This window comes from Miniopterus schreibersii (assembly GCF_964146895.1).
Source record: "Miniopterus schreibersii genome assembly, chromosome: 17".
In the NCBI taxonomy this organism is placed as follows: domain Eukaryota; kingdom Metazoa; phylum Chordata; class Mammalia; order Chiroptera; family Miniopteridae; genus Miniopterus; species Miniopterus schreibersii.
Genome location: NC_138117.1, coordinates 17346509 through 17357074, shown reverse-complemented (window position 1 = coordinate 17357074; position 10566 = coordinate 17346509).

The following is a 10566-nucleotide window of genomic DNA, read 5'->3' as shown; positions in this document are numbered from 1 at the left end:
TCCATGGCACCCCATGGTCCTAGCTCTCCTACCTCTGCTGGCTTTATTGGGTTCGAGTCAGTTTGTGAGACCAGAATGTTTCACAGAAACTGAGAGAGAGGGCATCTCATGAGATTCTTTTGCTGATTTTACTCTATTGCACCTATAATCTCAGCCTGCTCAATTTTCCCACTGGAACACAGCACTGTACCCTGCACCTGTGGTTACTGAACCACCTTTCTTTGACTTGGCTGCCAAAAGAAAGCCAGTATACAAGCTCCTTTCACCTTAAAAATTCTGAGAAGTACATGTTCACTCACTGCCTGATTTTTAAAGAACTGTGTCTTTAATTTCACACTGCCTGGTTTCTGCCCCACAACTCCGGTTCTGCACAGTGTTTCACAGGCTGATGGGACCGAGAGATCGCCTGTTAACTCCTAGCAAAGTTAAGGCCTGACTGGGGCTGTTTCTTCTGCACACAGTCCATGTGTGTTATCAGTACCTGGGCGTCTGCATGCTCCTATTGGGCAGTCCGCCTTCTCTTTAGCTTCTTTACACGCCACTGTTTATCCCTTCCCTGGTTTCCTCCGTCCTCTACGCTGCTGGAGCTCCCCACTCACAGGTCCCAATTTTGTGCTCCCCCACCGCGCCCTGTCTATGGGCCTCCCTCTTGAGGCTACACTTCAGGATGTTATCATCTCTCTCAGTTTTTGTTTTTTTCAATTCTCACCCAAGGATATGCTTTTACTGATTTGAGGGTGGGGGGAGAGGGAAAGGGAAAGAAAGAGGAACATTGATTTGAGAGAGAAACATCAATTGGCTGCCTCCCATACATGCCTGACCAGGGGATTGAACCTACAACCTAGTTATGTGCCCTGACAGAGAATCGAACCCACAGTCCTTTGGTGCATGGACTGATGCTCTAGCCTTGATCTTGAGTAAGGATAGTACCTAGCAGAAGATATAAAGAGTAATTTCATGGAGAAAGGTGATATCACTTTAGGCTTCAAATTATTCTTATATTCCCTCCCCCAGCACCCGATCTCCAAAATTACAATCAGCACCCAAAGACATGTGGGCACACTTTTAGAAGAATCAAAAGAAACAACAGATGAAAACAGACGCACAAAAACATAAAATATTAAAATTATCAGTCTGACAATAAATTAACTGTACTGGCTATGGTTAAAGAAATAAGCAAAAAGTAATCTATAGATTCAATGCAATTCCTAACAAGATACCAGTGGCATATTTCACATACCTAGAACAAATATTCCAAAAATTTATATGGAACCACAAAAGATAGTCACAACAATCTTGAGAAAGAAGAACAAAGTTGGAAGAATCATGCTACCTGATATCAAACTATACTACAAGGCCATAGTAATCAAAATAGCATGGTACTGGCATAAAAACAGACATATAGATCAATGGAACAAAATAGAGTCCAGAAATAAACTCATGCCTTTATGGTCAATTAATATTTGATGAAGGAGGCAAGAACAGATAATGGGGTAAAGATAGTCTATTCAATAAATGGCTCCATGGGCTGTGTGTACCTCCTTGCCATGGCCCCCTGTGAGATGTGGGTACTTATGCTCCTGTACTTGTCCAAGAAGATCTTCATGGGCTTCATCCCCTATCACTAGACGGGCTTTGTCAACAGTATCTGGCAGGTCATCATCAACCACAAGCAGGTTCTGCAGCAGAAGCTGGAGCAGTGTGGGATAGGGGCATACCAGGTACCCCCGAGCTGAGCCCTTTTCTGGAGGAGTAGAATCTGCTCTAGCTCTGCCTACTGCAGCCCGAGCCTCAGGGCACTGTGGGGGCCTCTGCAGCCCTAGCTCCAGGGTGTTGCCCAGGCCACGTGAGGCACTGCCAAGGTTCTTCTGGGACAGTTCCCACCTTACACCCTCCAGCACCTATCCTTTGGCCCCAGAACCCTGGAGCCAACCCCCACCGGCAGAGCCTTGTCCTCAGCATACCACTGCACAGCTGAACCCCATCAAATGTCACCTGGACATGTACCCTAGTGGTAGGGATTGATCACCTGGACAAAGAACTGCTGTATGCTGGTCGGGCTATTGTTCCTTTCCCATCTAGTAGTCTTCCACCTTCAGGATCTCACTGCTTGGGTGTGAAAGCTTCCAGCACTACAAATAAGGGGAATTTTCAATTCAAAACATTGGTTTAGAAGTTGGGAAAGTGAAAGACTCTACGGCTAATTATTGTAGCTTCCAATGTGAAACTGAAAGAAGACCTAATCAAGCTCATAGATAGAAGTGAGGTTTTTAGGCTCCAACATGGAATTGTTTAAGGAACTGAGTTTTAGTGCTGAAACAAAGTTCATTCCATAGTCTTTTTCTTCTTTTTGTAAATAAAGTTGCTCAATATTTATATCTGTAAACATGAAAAAATACGAATGGAATTAATGCTGAACCCCATCTCATTCTAGCAAAAGTAACAGCTGGCCATGGATGCATGAACTAAGTGGAATTAAAAAGACACATCTATCTCATGAACATTTATTTGTTTTTGATAAAATTTTACATTTTTACATGTAATAATTATTCTTCAAATATATACATAGATTTATGATTTTTAGTTAATTGTGTAGTAATACAAATAATGATATGTCGATTTAGAAGAAAAACCTGACACTTAAGAGACTTATGTTCACAGAGAACAAATTTCAATTTAAGTATATAATTTTGTTTATGAGAGGTATGTTAGGGTAATCAGTAATCATTCAAACGTAAAATATATATTATATGAGGATAAAATTCTGTGGGAGGGAGTAGACTAGAAATATGAGCTGGGGGGATAAATGTAAACTTAACAAGTGTTAAAGAGGAGCTAATCCATGTATATTTATTTATATTTATTTATTTTAATTTTATATTTTATATTTAAAATAGGTGATGGTTTGTATGGAACCCATGGGATATCTAGATTTCATTGGGTGCATGTTAAAAATCATATATGCAGTTTTATTTTTTTTAAATTAGCATATATGTATGGGAAATGACATCCTTTGCAGCTGTTTGAACTTAAAGTTGAGGTGTCCACTGAACATCATGCAAGGAAGTGCGTAGGTATTTTTCAAAGTTATTTTAAGGGGTGCAAAAGTGAGGAAACACTTGGGAACTGCTGCTGGGGGTGAGATGCCAGCACAGCTGTCCGACTCGGGATGCAATCCTGCCTCCCTTGCCACCAGCGGTTGAACTTGGGCAGGCCGTAGGTGTGTGAGCTGTGCTCTGCAATGAAGGGCAGTCTAATACTGCCCCCTGCAGGTTTGCTGAGAGTGCGTGCGCCCATCGGAGGGGAAGGAGTGCCTTCTTCCGCCGGGCGGGAGGGGAGGGGCAATCGAGGAAGGAAATAGCGTCAGGCCGGCTGAGGATGGGGCCTTTGACCTGCGTGAAGAAAGGCAAGGAAGAGATCCCGGCCGCCAGGACGGAGCCTCACTCCCACAACCACGTCAAAATTACAACTAAACTACAGGACAACCGTCATTCAGACCTGCCTGAAATCTAGCCGAATAGAAGCCTCACAACTAGAGACTTAAAGACGAAACCACACCGAGACTGGTAGGAGGGGTGGAGGCGCCGAACGGGCTGGTACCACACCCATGTGTGGCAGATAAAAACTGGGAGGGATATCTCGGCTGCAGAGGTCCCCCCAGAGGAGTGAGGGGTCCCAGGCCCACACCAGCCCCCCCAGCCCAGGGTTCCAGTGCTGGGAAGAGAAGTCCCCATAACTTCTGGCTGTAAAAACCAGCAGGAATCGAGACTGAGGCCCAAGGCTGCTGAAGTCCCAGGCAGTTCCTCTTAAAGGGCCTTCACACAGCTTAATGCGATTCACCGGCTCTGAATTCTAGCCCTGGAGAGCAGCCCAAAAGGCACCGAGGACATATGGGAAGGAACTTAATTGTCTGGCATCAGGACATGAGCTGGGGGGCGCAGCTTTCTCCCAGACAAAAGTGGTAGCCATCTCTCCACGGAGCCAGCAGGGGAGTACCACATCTGAGTCCTGCCCCCCCAACTTTCCGGCCTACCCCAGGTGTTTCCAGTGGCTTTTCCGTATGAATCAACTGTTTTAGCTCACACTTCAGACCTTCCTAAAATCTCTCAAATGAGCAGCATCTGTCCTCAGCGTGCCCCGTACTTCTTGCTAAGTGGCAACTGGCTGTGGTTTGCAGCTTGGCCTTTCCCGGGCACCTCCAAGCCCAGCACAAGTACCAGCTATCTGCAGATTGCCTTGTAGCTCTTGCCAGGTGGCCCTGGGCAGAACACAGGCAGTATCTAATCTTGGCCTGCACCTCCTGGGAGGTCTCAGAGCCAGTGCGCCCAGTGGACAGCTTCAGACCGCCTCCAAGCACCACACAACCTCCTCCACAGGAGACACACTCAAGGGGTGGGCTCAGCAGGCATCCGAGCTCCGCCGAAGTAAGTCCTGCTCTGTGTGTCGGGGTAGGGGCCTGCACAGTGATCTGGGAGCCTTTGCCACTGAACCCTACAGGACACCTATACATTAGGCCATTCTACCAAAGGACGAGGTAAAGGAGCACATCCCAAAGGAAAGAACAGGACAAAACTCCAGAAAAAGAGCTAAACAAAATGGAGACAAGCAATGTACTAGATGCAGAATTCAAAACACTAATTATAAGGATGCTCAATGAACTTAGGGGAACAGTAGCAGAACTGAGAGAGAACTTCAACAGCATAAAAAAAGACATGGAAACCATAAAAAAGGACATGGAAACCATAAAACAGAACCAGTCCACAGTGGCCCCTGGTCAGGGCCTGGCCTCCACTGAGCAGCCTGGGGCACCATCCATGGTGAGCAAGGTGGCCCAAGGTGGGGTGAATGGTGCTTCCCCAGCCCAGCTAGGAGCCTCAGCCCTCAGTGGGCAGCAGTCAGTCTCCAACAAAATCCTGGCCTGGAGAGGGGTCCTGGACTGGCAGTGGAGGCCTGCACCCTCTGTGGATGCCAACGCCAAGGTGACACAGTCACTGCCTTGCGAGGCCTACGTGAGTCACAGTGAGAACCTGAAAACAGAGCAGTGGCCCCAGAAGCTGCTCTTGCAGCTCATGCCGCGGAAGCTGCTGACCACACTGCGCCCTGTGCTCCGCAAGTCCAGGGTGGTCCAGTTCCACTTCACCAACAAGAACCTGGAGTCGGTCAAACGCCTCTACCGCATCATGGACAACGGCTTCATGGGCTTTGTGGGCTGCGTGCACTTTCCCCAGAAGGCCCCCTGCGAGCTGCGCCTGCTTATTCTCCTCTACTCGTCCAAGAAAAAGACCTTCATGGGCCTCCTCCCCTACGACCAGAAGGGCATCGTCAGTGGTATCCGGCAGGTCATCATCAACCACAAGCAGGATAAACAGCAGAAGCTGGAGCAGCTGTGCGGGGTGGGGGCACAGCAGGCACCCCCAGGCCCCATCTTGGAGGACCAGGCAAAGCCCTCGCAGCATCTGCTCCAGCTCTGCCTGCTGCAGCCCGAGCCTCAGGGTGCTGTGGGGGCCTCTGAGGCCGCAGGGCAGCCCCAGCCCCAGGATGCTGCCCAGGTCCCCACAGGCACTGGCCAAGGTCCTCCTGGAGGGGCTCCCAGCCTGCTCCCTCCTGGACCTTTCCTTCCAAACCAAGGAAAGCCTTAGAAACCGTCACAGCGAGAGGAGCCTAGGGAGATATGACCCCTGCATGTAATGGGGATCCTGGGGCACAAAAAAGACATTTAGGGAAACCCCAGGAAATCTGAATTAAGATGGACGTCAGTCAATAACCTATCAACACTGGTTCACTAATTGTAGCAAAGATGCCATACTCACCTAAGATGTTAAGAATAAGGGAAATGGGGGGGGGGGGCTTTATGGGAGCATTATCTTTGCAATTTTTCTGTAAATCTAAGACTATTAAAATAATAAAGTTTATTTTTAAAAAGTCTTCATCCCATGCCCCTGCCCAAGTGTGCATTTTCCACTCCCCCACCACACGTATTAATAGTTGACCTTATGTTTTTGTGTACTTTTTCAGAGGTTTAGTGAGCAAATGTGAATACACCTGCCCCCTTGCAGAGAAATGGTGGCACACGCCCCCCTCTACTCTGCCTTCCTCACTCATTCCATATCAGGCATGGAGTCCAGTGTTCGTATTTACAGCTGGGAAGGCAATCTTGAGGACAATTCCCTGTTGATGGACACCAGCTGTTTCTAATTGTTTTCAGTTCTGACAGGACTTCAGGGAATAACAGTGGTGTGGATGAATCTATCTGTTGGACGCTTTCCCAGTGCTGGGACGGCCAGACCTGCCAGTTTGTAACTGTGGGAGGCAGGGCCAGCGGGATTTAATTCAAACGTCAATCAGCACTCCTCGGGCCTGGAGACATGGGTGAAACTGCGGGGACACCCCAGGTTTGCAGTCCTCAGGGGTTCAGGGGCCCTGCGAGGATTCCTATGAGTGTGTGTGCATGTGTGAGTTCCCTGGCTGGCCCCTCTGCCAGGGCCTCTGCCCTCCTGCCCTGAGGGGGGGGGGGCTGGGGCCCTAGGATCAGACCCCAAGAATTCCTCCCCTCAGTCTGGTTCTCACTGACCGGGAGGGTGAGTGGGAGAGTTTTCTCGAGGATTAGGAGGTCCTGGGGCTCCCCCTGGGGACCGTGAGAGCGGGAAGTTCCACCCAATCCTCGAGGCCTGGGGCCAGCACAACCTGCCCCTATCCCAAGGAGACATTAGGATGCCCTAAGGAGACATTAGGATGCCCTAAGGAGATATTAGGATGCCTTAAGGAGACATTAGGATGCCCTAAGGAGACATTAGGATGCCCCAAGGAGACATTAGGATGCCCCAAGGAGACATTAGGATGCCCTAAGGAGACATTAGGATGCCTTAAGGAGACATTAGGATGCCCTAAGGAGACATTAGGATGCCCTAAGGAGATATTAGGATGCCCTAAGGAGACATTAGGATGCCCTAAGGAGACATTAGGATGCCCTAAGGAGATATTAGGATGCCCTAAGGAGACATTAGGATGCCCTAAGGAGACATTAGGATGCCCTAAGGAGATATTAGGATGCCTTAAGGAGATATTAGGATGCCTTAAGGAGACATTAGGATGCCCTAAGGAGACATTAGGGTGCCCTAAGGAGACATTAGGGTGCCCCAAGGAGACATTAGGATGCCCCAAGGAGACATTAGGATGCCCTAAGGAGACATTAGGGTGCCCTAAGGAGACATTAGGATGCCCCAAGGAGACATTAGGATGCCCTAAGGAGCCCACCACCCCTCCTCGAGCCGCCTGGGGGGCCTCCCCTGCCCTGGGTCTCCCACTCCAGGGGCCTTCCACCCCCTCCTCCGATCTCCCCTCACTCCCAGGAACTCTAGTGCTTGCTCTTAAGATAGTATTTTCTCGGCCTCCTTACACTCATCGCCGTTCACTTCCCTTAAAACCCAACCTTCTCTCTCAAATTCTGGGTGATTTAAAAAATTCCTCTCCCAGAAGAACTTCATCATAAACACTTTAGACGAACGGGGCGGTGAAAGAACTGCACGGTCCTCCTCGCGTCTCCCAGTCCGTCCACCTCTCCGTCCTGAGGTCCGTCGGTCCACTGAACCGTCTCATCTTCGGGAGTTCCTCAGACGTGTAGACACCGGTGCGCCCCCCCAGGCGTTCTGTATGCCTGTCCTTTTTAATGCATTATTATTTTCTTAGGTAAAGGTTACGTAGAGCGAATACACAGAGCTGAAGCGTGCCACAGTCTGGCTCGTTTTCGATGGGACGTGCCTTCGTTTACAGGCTTTAGGGGAACCCACACGTTTTCCCACGGCGACCTCAAGCCTCCTGCACGACTGTGTCTAAGTATCTGTGCCAGGGCCGGGGAGGGGCGGGCAGGCGGCCAGGCGGGGGCCCCGCTCGCTCGCTCACTCCCGCGGGGGCGCCGCTCTCGGAGCTGCGGACGCCCGTGGAGCGGCCGAGGCCTGGGGCGCCGGGAGGGGCTGGGGCGGGGTCTGCCGGGGCCGAGAGAGGGTGCGTGTGCACCCGCGCCCCCCAACTCGCTCAGGCTGGGCGCGTCCCCGCGAGCGCGGCACCCAGCGCGGGGCCGGGGACCCAGCAGGCGCCCAAGAAGCGTTTCCCGAGGTCGCGAATGTGCAGACGCTGGGCAAGCACGAGACAAACACGGCAGTTTCCCGGTGCGGGAGCGTCCCGTTCCTCCGGCGCCCCTGCCCGGAGCAGCGCTGCCTAGCGGGAGGCCGCGTTTGCGGACTGACACGCGGACCCGCAGGGGGAGGGCCGCGGCCGGGTGGGCGGGCGGCTGGGCCGCGGCGTCTCCCCTGCGGGCGCGGCGCGGGAGCTCCGAGCGTCCTAGGGTCTAGGGTAGACCAGCAGAACCAGCCTTGCGAGCATGCGCACAGGCCGCCGAGCCGGCTCATTACTCTACAGCCGAGAGCGGCGCCTAGGTGCCTCGTTAGCGCAGTAGGTAGCGCGTCAGTCTCATAATCTGAAGGTCGTGAGTTCGATCCTCACACGGGGCACAATACTTTTGTTCGCTCTAGGCCCGTACTCCCGCGGGAAAGGGGCATTTCATTTGCTCGCCTGTGGCCTGGGAGACACCAGACGTCCTCACTTTTCCGCTTGGGGACCCCGTGTGTCGGCGGGCGCTCGGCTCAGCCTGTGCCCCCCAAGTACCCGAGCCGGGGGTGTTTCACTTTCTAAAATCTTCCAACTGCGCCCTGCTGCCCCGCAGGCTCCCGGCGTCTGGGCCCGCGTCGGAGGACCTGAGCGAGGGCTGGCGCGTGGCGATAACGGGGACGCGACACCTGCGCAAGGCTGGTCCGCGCCTGCTGGCCGGGACCCAGCGGAGCCTCTTTGGAAGACCCCACCCCCACCCCCACCCCCAGGAGGGAGCGCCCCTGCCGTCCCCCGCTCCCCGCTGGCCGTCGCGGGGACGTGCACGGCGCGGGGTTGGCGAGTTCACGTCCTAAGCCCGCTCCTGCATCCCGCCTTCCTCAGCCTTCGGGTACCCTCGTTCTCAGCACGCCAGGGCAGTTCCGGCTGCCAATCTGAGTGAAGTGAGGCCACCTTGAGCCCGCACTCCTGTCAAGCGAGCTGCTAGCGCTCCTTCCAGGGGCCTGAGCGCGCCACTGATCGCCTTGCTGCCTCTCGGCGCCAGTGAGCTCTTCATGCCTGCCCCCCAATAACGGACGGGGCTCTGCAAGCAGCGTGCACCACGTTACGCTGCCAGCAGGGGGTGCTGCAGGACACGGAGGAGGAATGGGCGTCTCTTAGCTCCAAAGTGCTGTTTTGCCTGCGCTTTTTCCCGTTTCGTGGCTCATCGGTGCGAGTGTGTAGGGACACCTCGTGGTGCTCGGCTCCCGCCGTGGGCACAGATTGCACAGTCTCTTAAGTGCCTTCACAGCCCCAGCCCAGCGACCACTTTACTGCAGTCCTCCCAGCGTGGGCATGGCGTGTCCAGGTCTAGTGGCAGCAGCAGCACCCCGACAGCTCTGAGCACCTTGTGCCTTCCGGTCTTGTTCTGCTTGTGCCCCAGCGGGTGGTTTCCTGTGGCCCTCCTGACGTGGCCAGTGCTGGCCAGGGTACTCGCATCGCCCTCATGCCCTGACCCTGTGTGCTTTTACCCACAGCCTTGGATTGCCTGCACCCCAGATACTTACTCCCCGAGGCCTGGGGACTGTGGGCCAGCTGTCATGGGCAACCCAGCAACCCCTCCGCTATCCAGTGCTCTGCAACCACTTCTCTGACCAGGTCTGCACCTGACTGAGCCTGGGGGAAGGAGAGGCCCCCCTCCCCTCAAGTTTGTCTTTCCTGAACTCTCCCTCAGTCCTACATACCCTTTAGAATTCTCATTACATCTTTAGTTACTCCCCTAGCATAGTTCAATAACTCTTTATATTAAACTTTTCCTGTTCAAATTCTCATGTGGTTTGTCTGATTGGATCCAGACTGATAGAAGATTAAACACGAAGTCCAGATTCTGTGATAAGTGCACTATACTCATGAATTAAGCCTTTGGCAGTCCTTGTAAGTCATCATTGCCGCTGTAATGGTTAACATGGAATCACTGTCAACAGGCCTTTGGCAAATGCTCAAATCTTGCTCAACATCAGAGAATTCGTGCCACAGGAAAACCGTGTATGAATGTAATGTGCAAAGGCCTTTAATCAATTTAATAACGTATTCAACACCCCTGACTTCATACTGGAGAGAAACTTTTAAATGTAGTCGATGTGGACAGGGTTTTAGCTAAAGCCCCAAATTTATCCAGCACCATACAATTCACACCGGAGAGAAACCTTATGAACGTAATAAATATGAAAAGGCCTTTAGGAACCTCTCTGCTTTAACAAACTCAAGGGAGTAATTGAGAGAAGCTTTTAGAATGTAGCCAGTGTAGTAATTTTTGCCAAGCTCAGCCTTTATTCAGTTCCCAGAGCATTTACATTGTAAAAAATTGGGGTAACGCTGAGGCTATAATGTCAGGAAGCAGGGAGAGAGAATCAGAAATGTATTTCATGAAATGTGATAACCTTTGAAATGCCAACCAAGCACATATGACCAAAGAGATTCAGTCAA